This window comes from Aethalodelphis obliquidens, unplaced genomic scaffold (genome assembly GCF_003676395.1).
Source record: "Aethalodelphis obliquidens isolate GAN/ISIS:26980383/991018 unplaced genomic scaffold, ASM367639v1 scaffold58, whole genome shotgun sequence".
NCBI lineage: Eukaryota > Metazoa > Chordata > Mammalia > Artiodactyla > Delphinidae > Aethalodelphis > Aethalodelphis obliquidens.
The window spans coordinates 10348748-10359504 of NW_020838002.1; the positions used below are offsets into that span (position 1 = coordinate 10348748).

Consider the following 10757-nt stretch of genomic DNA (forward strand, 5'->3'; position numbering starts at 1 on the left):
TCCTCTTCTTTTAAGCACACCAGTCATTGGATTTAGGGCCCAGTCTATATTCAGGATGATTTTAACTCGAGGGCCTTAATTCATTACATCAGCAAAGACCCTATTTCCAATAAGGTCACATTCTGTGATTGCAGGTGATAATGAATTTTTGAGGGACAGTATTTAGTCCTCCACAACACAGGCCTAAGTGTTAACTTCTACTGTTCTTCTTTCCTGTGGTTACAGAATTGTACCTACACTGGGCTTTTGCTTATGCTACTCCTTAACACTAGAATGAATGCCTTTCCCTTTTATTCTCCCTATAAACCTTAGTCATCTTTGAAGACTTAAATCACATGCTGCTTGGTTTTCATAAAACATTTTCTTGCCTTCCTGTGAGAAATCATCTCTCCTTCCTCTGAACTCTCATAACACCATTTTTGTACCCTTCTTGAATGAACTTATCACTTTTGTCCTTGTATTATAATTATTTATAGCATTCCATTTATTTGTACATGTCATCTCTCTTAAATCATAGAGTCTGTATTATTTTTCTATTCACCCTGTGTCAAGCCTTAAATAAGTATTTGTTGACTGAGTAGAGGACCTTGGGTATCAAGTGCTATTTGTATCTATTTGTTCATATAATTTATGAGTTGGCTACTAGTTATACACCAGCTACTTTCCCCCTCATTTTCATTCCATTGTCACCAGAAGTTCTGACAGATAAATTCTGGCATGAATAGGCAATGAATTTGATGTTCCTACTTTTCAGTGCCCCCGCCTGAATATATATATATATTTTTTTTTTTTGAGAAATAATACTCATGTGGTATTTAGGAGTTCTTCGGACTGAGTCAGACACTCTAGCCCTGCTACTTATTATTCATGTAGCTGCGGGAAATTTAATCTCTATGAACTTCTTTTTTCATCTGGAAAACAGGGATAATGATACAACTGTACCTCATAGATATGTTGTAAGGAGTGTGGGGAAGGAAAAGTATTTTCCTCTACTTATCTTGGTTTCATTGGGTGGGGCCCTTTAAATTAGACTAACAAAGATAACAACAAAAAAACATAAGCTTTCTTTGTTACTATTGATACTTAACTAACTTACTTATGTACCAGAACTTTCAGTGATGAGTAACTCAAAGGGGTGGTTATAGCTTGAGCTTATATAGCATCTTAGCAAAGAGCAATAATTTTATGGAGATGTGACAAGACAAAAGAAAAGGACTTTGAGCTGCTAGGGATGGCATATTGTGGGAAGGCAAATACATGGAGGAACTGTTGATTGATATGGCTGGTTAATAAGGTTTGTTATGTAGATTCTTTCCTTTGGTGCTATCTCCAGGTTGATAAGTATCTAGAGTGGTCTCTGTTGATTAACTTCTTCCTGGTAGAAGGGCAGGTAAGACATCTTTATAAATTAGGCTAATAGGGGGAGCTGGAGAGCTTTTTTTTTTGTATCAGCTTCTTCTCAATTGCCTTCAACTCAAAATAACCCTTATGCTAAAGTGGCATGTTTGGGGTGGTATATGGTGCTACCCTTCAGGAATACATGAGATAGTACCTTTTTTAAGGGACTCAGCATTATGCCTGGTATAGAACAGGTAGGTGCTTTACAATGAATATGCATCCTCTTTTTTTTTTTTTTTGGCTGGGCCCTGCGTGCGCTGCATGAGGGATCTTAGTTCCCTGACCAGGGATCAAACCCGTGCCCCCTGCAGTGGAAGCATGGAGTGCTAACCACTGGATCATCAAGGAATTCCCTGCATCCTTTTGTATTAGTGAACACTTGGCTTGGGAATGTCAGTGAGCTTCATCCCACTTTCTCCAGAGAGTAATTGTTTTGGGAGCAAGCAGTTTTCTAAGAGAGGACTGTAGATCAGTACAAAAATTAACTCATCCATGTCTGTGGGAAGAAAGTGTTTTTCTTACCAGTTTGCTTTCTTTTATTTTAGAATTTATAAAAATAAAGAACAAAAATAAACTAGTACAACAGACAACTCATTTGCTGCTGGCTTCAGCAAATGGCTCCTTTCTCAGTGGGCTTTCCTATGAAAGCATTATGACAAAGTCAGAATTACTGCTAAATTTCTTACAGAAATTCTGACATGGGTAGGTTTACATTCTGATGTCTGTGATTTATCATATTATTTATAAATTCTCAGCTTCTGTGGATGTCTTTGCAGGCTCTTTCACTCAAAGAATATTTGGTACATTGAACTTTTCAAATAATGTGTCAGGAATGTGGAAACACGGGATAAAAATAGAGAATGTTATTAACTGATTTATAAGTAAACAGAAAATATTTATTTTAAAACATCACTGACTCCATTTAAATTTGTGTAATGACCCAAGGTATCTAGGAAACAAAAAGGAGTTATAATTTTTCACTTGTAAATAACATTTATGTTAGAGTGCAGATGCCTTTAATTACTTTTTCACATATGATTATAAAGTAAAATTTGAAGTCACAGTAAGTTGAACATACTGCCACTTTTAATCAAATTTTTTCTCTTTCGTGTAAATCACAAATGAAACTGGGGCGCTATTTGCATTCAATACAGAGTTAGAATAACTAACTGATTTGATTTAGACAAGATTTTAGACTTTGTCATGGCCAGTACAGTTTTTAGAACTTCAGATTCCAAACTATTGTTACCTTACCTTTTATTTAAGTTTAAGAAATTGAATTAGAACTTCTTTTGGCTGCACCGCCTTGCAGGATTTTAGTTCTCCAACCAGAGATTGAACCTGGGTCCTCAGTAGTGAAAGCACTGAGTTCTAACCACTAGACTGCCAGGGAATTCCCTGAATTAGAACTTTAGCCAAAAGTCCAAGTTTTTATGCTTGAGTAGATCTTAACTAGATTTTTATCAAGACTGATATATTTTTCTTTTATAATTTGCTGTTTAAATACCTAAGGTTAGATTTCCTAAAAAGATTTTTTTCGTCAAATATATAGTGTTTTTAATGACAAGTTAATTTTTAAACATTTTGATATTCAGAATCAGAGAACATATATAGAGAACATAAACATGTTCTATATAGTTAAATGTTTGAAATAGTTTGGTACAAGTTTATTATTATTATTATTGATATCTGAAAGAAGATCCTACTTTCTAAGACTAACTAGTCATTTGGCTTTTTCTTGTAATAGCCTTTCCCCACCCATTTTGTTCATGGTTATTTAGCACTACATAGTGTTGGAATTTGGAGCCACAGACTATAAACTCAAAATGTAATTTGTTTTAATCAGCTTTTTACAAATTTAGTTCAGTGTATCAAATCCCCTACTATTGTACATGCATAGTCCTGTCCAATCACAGTCTGGCATCTCTCTGCTTGAGTTTGAAGGCTCATCCTTTAGATGCTAACCTTTGAAACGTCTACATTCTAACCGAACTGTCTACTAATTCTAGGTTGAACTGCCATCTTTAACACTCTTTTTTTGTCACTCACTGGAAAGTAAAGTTCTCTCTTGTTTTTTGTCTTTTACCTTGTGTCCATAGCATAAATCCTTCTATAGGTTATCTATCCTCTTCCTTATTTTTGAATTATAGCAGAATACAACGGTTATTCTTTTTGTTTTTCTGTCCTATCACTACCTGTTTTTCCTAGAGACTTTTACACATGCTTTTTTACTTCTGCTTGCAATATCCTTCTTCTGTCACACTAGTTTTCCTTTCCCTGGTCAACCCTAAGATGTTCTGTGTGTACCTCTTTAAATATCAAGACTTCTAGGGCCTCACTGCTTATGTGCTCCCTGAAAACCCTGTGTCTCTGTTCCTTCATTGTACTTTCCACACTGGATTAAAATGACCCATTTTCTCTTCTATTAGAATCTAAACATAATTATTTTGTTCACTGTCATGTCTATAATTTTTAGTGCAATGTCAGGTACATAAAATGTTTTTATTGAATGTTTGTAGAATATTAAATGATCTTGACATATAGCTCCTGTACTTTTTTTTCCCCAAAAAATGCTTTGGAAGGTTCCAACTTACCACATACAGATTGAGCCCTTACTAAAGGAGGCACTATACTCCTTGTACATTATCTCATTTAATCCTTGTGCCACCTCTGAAGTTCATTTTATCGCCATTCTAAAAATGAGGAAACCACAGCTACAAGAAGTTAAAGAAACTTTCTCAAGATCAAATGGCTAATAGGTGCCAAAATTGGGATGTTTGAACCCCAGAGTGCATGCTTAGTATCATTTTAGGATTTGAAGACAGTTTATTGACACACAGTCATTTTTTTCTTTAATCTTTCGTAAGCAGCTTGTAATTGCAGGTAAAAGGAGGTGGTCATGTGATAGCTGTGGTTGTGGTGAGCCATCTTCCTCAGACTCACTTCAGACAATCTTGCAGCTTCACTTTTCTAATTTTCTTTTTTTCCCCTTGGGATACCTTCAAATGATTATTATTTTAAATTTCTCTTTAATAATTAACTTCATTTGATCCAGGCAAGGTCACTGAATGATTCCCCATTTACCAACAGTGAAATAGGTAATTGGAAGAACTAAGATTTTAAGAACTATGTTTTAAGAACTAATCGAGAGTTTTTTCCTTAATGATGATCATCTTTTCATAGAGTTTAGTTATATTATTTGGAAGAAAATATGTGTGCTAACTCTTTCTTGTAAATATGTTTTTTAGAGTTTCCCTAAAATGTATCATAAGCGTGATTTCTTTTAAGTAGTAGAATCTGGATACTGAGGTAATTAATGTAGTATTTTGGGCTAATTTTAGGGCCATTGGACTCATTTTGATTGGTTTTCTTTTCTTATCTAACTCAAATTTATATAACTCAAATGTTTTATTTTAGCATTTATTATCTCAACTAAAAATATGCATATTATTATATTCCCTTGCCACATTTTAGTTTGCAATGTTAAAGCCTCCTTTCTGTAAGAGAAAAATACTTCAGTGATTCTTAGGCCATAAACTGCCTAGTAAATCTGCATGTCCCTCCTTCATTATCCTCTTATCTGGTTGTAAATGATGTAAGGCTTAAATAGATTGCAGAAGGTCATTGCTTTTGAGAACAGGTTGCTTCCTCAGAAATGTTAAAGAACTGTGTTACTATTTGAAAATACTTGGATATTTTGCTTGGCTTTGTTTTTGTTTTTGTTTTTAAATAAGAATCCAATTCTGGCATTAAAGAGCAATTTCTGTAGCTGGAGCCTCCGGTAAGGTGGGACTTGATTAGGATGGCCCAAAGGGCAGGCCAGGAACTATTTAGAATGTTGTAGTATGCTACTGTTGTGAACCAGAAAAAATTATATCAATAGGTGGGTGATAAATTCATTCCCATTTAGCTAGTAAAGTATAAGTTTTGATATTTATTTATGAATTGCAAATAGAGTAACTACTGCAGTCGTTAACCTCTAACTTCTTTAAGTGAAAATAAGGTTAGTTATCTTTCCTCTCCTCAGCAATTCAGCTGCCAACTCATGTAAAATACTTGGGTGATGATAATATATATAATTTACTTTAGCATGCTTTTACAAATACTTGATTAACAAATTACAGTCTGTAACTATAAATGAACAGATTGCATAAACTTAAAAGGGAGCTGTAGCCATAACCAATCTGATCATTTTTGTCTTCCAAATATGTTCTACTTACTTGTCTTTCCACATTTCTACTTCAACAAAAAAAATTGTGTTTTTTAAGGAGATTAATGAACTTAGTTTTCAAAGGTAAAAATATTTGGGAGGAAGTTGATATGAATTTTCTGTGTTCTAATTTAGTGTATAAACTAAACACCAACTGATCAGAAGTACTCATTGAATACCCATTATATGCTCAGTACCTAGATGTATAAAAATGAGAACATAGTTTCTGTCTTCCACCTTTGGTTTCAGTGTCAGATTTTTTTAATCTGAAGATCTACTACTGGGAAGAAAATTTAGAATTTGAGAAAACTGTTTCTCTGGAGGAACAGATTTCTCTTTCTTTCTTCCTTTCACATAATAAATGGAGTAAACAGACATCTTATTTAGGAAAATGAGGCAGTAATGCTCAATTTATATATCAAACTCCTGTAATTACTCTCCCTATTGCTAAAATTTTAAATTATTCCTTTTAAATAAATTCAGTCATCTGGGTATTTGAAGTAGATGCTTCTGTTAAAAAAAAAAAGAAAGAAAACTGTGGAAATTCCCTGGTGGTCCAGTGGTTAAGACTCGGCACTTTCACTACAGTGGCCCGGGTTCAAACCCTGGTCGGGGAACTAAAATCCCTCAAGCTGCGCAGCACAGCCAAAAAAACTTTAAGAAAAAAAAAAAAAAAAAGAAAAACCAAAACTGCTAAGGAATAGAGTAAGAATGAATACTTTGAAATCACTGGAAATTTAAAATACATTGTTCTTGTCTTGCCAGGTAACTTGTAAGCTACTTGTCCATTAAATATTTCTGGAGTGCTCAAAATGTACCAGATATTATTCTAAGTTTTAGAATATAACAATGAATAAAATAGACCAAAAAGCCTGCCTACAAGGAGCATATGTTCTAGTTGGAGGAAACAACAAAGAAAACAAATAAGTCTTAGAGAACAAAGTAAAGCAGGGAAGAGGGATGAAGGAGCATCATTGGATGGGGTGCAGTTTAGAAGATCCGAGAATATGACATCGAGTAAAGATCTGAAAGAGTTGTAATAGCCATGCAGGTATCTTGCAAGAAGAGTGTTAAAAAAGTTTTGAAGCAGCATGATTCTGCTTAAATTTTTCTTCTGAAATGATGTTTTTATTCTTAGTGAAATTAATTTCCCCCCCGCTTTTTATGAATTGTCTGTCTTGTACTTGTTAATTTATTGTAGTCTTAATGCTTTTTAATTCCGTATATTGATGATTTAAACTCACTTCTGTTCTTAGCTGCCCACTAGGCTATTCTTTTTTTTTTTTTTTTTTTTTTTTTTCTTTGCGGTGTGCGGGCCTCTCACTGTTGTGGCCTCTCCCACTGCGGAGCGCAGGCTCAGAGGCCATGGCTCACGGGCCCAGACACTCTGCAGCATGTGGGATCTTCCCAGACCAGGGCACGAACTTGCGTCCCCTGCATCGGCAGGCGGACTCTCAACCACTGCGCCACCAGGGAACCCTAGGCTATTCTTAACTCAGCAGTCAAGAGTGATCCTGTGGGTTGGATCATGTCACTCCTCTGCATTAGATCCTCCAGTGGTTCACAATTTCACTTATAATCTGACCCCAGTGGTTCACAATTTCACTTATAATCTGACCCCCATTTTCTTACTGACTTTTATTTTTGGATATTTGTTTCTTGTGGGGAAATTGCTATTATTGTTATGCTTTTTCTCTTTTATATTTTCTTACATGTATTAATGAGATATAGGAAAAGCATTGATTTTTCTATATTTATATCCCTACAGGTTTTTAAACTCAATTATAATTTTTAAATGTTTTCTCTTTGAGTTTTTTTGGAATGCATTCTACTTATATGCAAATAATAACCTTGCTTATTTTCTAACATTATACTTCATATTCGTATCTTATTGCATTGGTGAGAATTTTCAGAATCATGTTAAATAACAGGGGAAGGGTTCTACTTTAGGTTGGGAAGTAGAAAGACATGAAGGATCTTCATTCCCATTTTAATAACATGAAATCACTACATAAACCAAACAATCATAATCTTTAAAGCCACTGAAGACATATCAATACAAAGAAATCTTAAAAAAAAAAACAAAACTGAATTCCAGAGGGACAAGTGCTTCTTAGGTAATCAAAGGATATAAAGGTGCTTTCATTTCTGAGGCCAGAGGCTGAGATTGGGGCTAAGGCTGCCAGAAGAGTGAACCTGCCTGAGGACAGTCTTTGCTGGGATAAGGAGAAGCCAGCCAAACTTTGAAAAACCCGTTTCAGATTTAAATCTGAAGGAACCGCAAGTGCAAAGATAATCATCTCTGCCCTGTAATTCTGTCCTGTGGAAATTTTGCTGAGACTGGGGTTAGGCAGTTTCATGAGCTCATAATTTTGAAGTCTCAAAATCTTGAAGGTTGCAGTCTCAAGGCTCTGTGGTCCTGAGCTGCTGTCATTTTATGGAGTTGCAGTCTTGAAGTCCTGTGGTTATGCAGTTTCAACACAGGGATTGACAAACATTTTCTTTAAAAGGCAAATAGTTAATATTTCAGACTTGTAGGCCATATGGCTCTTTGTTACAATTACTCAACTCTGCCATTGTAACACATTAGCAACCATAAACTAAATGTAAGTACATGGCATTGTTGTGTTCTGATAAAACATTATTTATACAAACATGTATGCAGCCTTCAGGCTGGAGGTTATAGATCTCCAGGTTCAAAAACTAGCAGTTTCTGAGCTCTCCTGAATAGAAATCTGAGCTCACCTTCAGAACATTTGAACTAGAGGTAAACTTAGTCTAACCAAAGCTGCAACTAAACTTCTATCCAAAATCTGTCATGATTAATGATATCAGATGGACATTATGGACTGGGTGTTTCCTGTTTTCATCATTGCTCTGTGTAGATACTGATTTCCATCTGGTATCATTTAATTTAGTCTGAAGAACATCCTTTAACATTCCTTTTGGTACCATTCTGCTATTGATGAATTCTCTCAGCTTTTGTTTGTCCAAAAAATACTTTATTTTGCCTTTGTTTTTGAAGGATATTTTCATAGGATATAGAATTTGAGATTAACAGGTTTTTTTTTTCTCCTTTCAAACCCTTTTTTACCCCATTAATCTTCTGGCTCCCTTGTTTCCGAAGAGAAATCATTGCTTATCTTAGTTCCTGTGTTTGTAATGTATTTTTTCTCCCCTCTCATAATGCTTTTAAGATTTTTACTTTATCAGCAGTTGGATCGTGTCTTGCCTTGGTTTGGTTTTCCTTGAATTTTTCTTGCACAAGTTTCACTGAACTTCTGGATCTATGGGATTATGGTTTTAATCAAATTTGAAATTTTTTCAGCTGTTATTTGTTTTAAATATTTTCTGCCCACTCTTTTCTGGGACCCCAGTAACATGTATGCTATACTTTTGGTATTGTCTTACAGGTCACTAAGAGTCTACTAATTTTTTCAGACTTTTTTTTCTCCTTATGCTTCCATTTGGATAGTTTCTATTGCTCAGTCTTCAGGTTCACTGACCTTTTCTCTGTATTTTTTAATCTGCAGTTAATCTCCCATGAATTTTTAAAATTTCAAGTACAGTTGACCCTCCATATCCACAGATTTAGCATCCACAGATTCAACCAATTGGGGATTGAAAATATTTGAAAAAAAGTTTTTTCCAGAAAGTTCCAAAAAATAAAACTTGAATTTGCCACGCACCAGCAACTGTTTATATAGCATTTACATTTTATTAGGTATTATAAGTAATCTAGAGATGATTTAAAGTATACAGGAGGATGTGCATTGGTTATATGCAAATACTATACCATTTTATATGAGGGCCTTGAGCATCCTTGGATTTTGGTATCCACGGGGGTCCTGGAACCAATCTCCTATGGATACCAAGGGATGATTGTATTGTACTCTTCATCTCTAGTAGTTTCATTTGGTACTTTTTTTTTTTAATAGTTTCCGTTTCTCTTTTCAATATAGTCATGGTTTTCCTTAAATTCTGTAGATATTTATAATGGATGTTTTAAAGCCTTGTCTACTAATTCCATCATCTCTGTTATTTCTATGTTATTTCTATTTTCTATTGACTGGTTTTTATCCTGGTTTTGGATCGCTTTTTCCTGCTGTTTTATGTACATATATATATTTGGATGCTAGACATTATGAATGTTATATGGCTAATGGATTCTGTTGTCATCCTTTAAATTAGGAAGTTTGTTTTGTTTTGATAGGCAGTTATTTGTGGATCAGGTTGATATTTTCCAGAATTTTTTTTAAAGTTTTTTGGGGGCAAGTCTGGAGTAGCCTTTACTCTAAGAGTTAGTTTTTCCCCTACTGATTAAGTGACCCTCTGAGTCTGTGAATGCTCCCAGTGTTCAACAAGGTATCTCCGCTCTGGCTGGTCAGAACTTAGGCATTTCCTAGCCCAGCCTCAATGAATTTCACTCTATGCATACATAGCTTAGTACTCTGCTAAAACTCAGTAAGACTCCTGTTCATATTTCTGGAGCTCTTTCTCTACATAACTCTTTCCTCTCCAGTATTCTGCCCTGTAAACTTGAGCTACCTCAACCTACCTGAACTACAAGTTCTATTCTTAACTCAGTGAAATTTCACTGCTTAGGTTCCTCATACCTTGCCAAGGTCTGGGAAGAGGCTGCAGGCAGAAAGCCAGGGTAATGGAAAGACTCACCTTGTTTGTTTTCCAAATCTTACTTTAGTTCCTTGGAGGGAAAAAAAACAACAGCAACAACAATGCACATATAGAATGTAACCATAGTTGGAGTTTACCTGTGATTTTTTTTTTTAAATACATCTTCTGATGAATGAGGAGAAAAAGATGTTCATGTTTTCATGATGCCCCTATTACCTATCACATTATAAATCCTGTTCTACCCTGTCTTATGTATTGACTTTATTACTTATAACATCTTTTGTCATGTTCATTTTCATTTATTTAATAAGTATTGAATGTGTGTAGTTACCATATCGACAGGATGGATCAGACATGGTATCCTGCTATTAGGATGTTTATAGTGTAGCCAGGAGAGAATATGTATATAGAATCACTAAATCCAAGATACAGATTGAAAATTACCAAAAATGAGTACAGATAAAAATGGTGTGGGGGGCTTCCCTGGTGGCGCAGTGGTTGAGAGTCCGCCTGC

At 35.0% G+C, this 10757-nt stretch overlaps 1 protein-coding gene across 2 annotated transcripts in view; it reads left to right on the top strand.

The window, feature by feature from the left end:
- Positions 1-10757, top strand: part of USP32 (ubiquitin specific peptidase 32) — a 198299-nt gene that overhangs the window by 112083 nt on the left and 75459 nt on the right. The gene's annotated exons all lie outside the window — the stretch shown is intronic.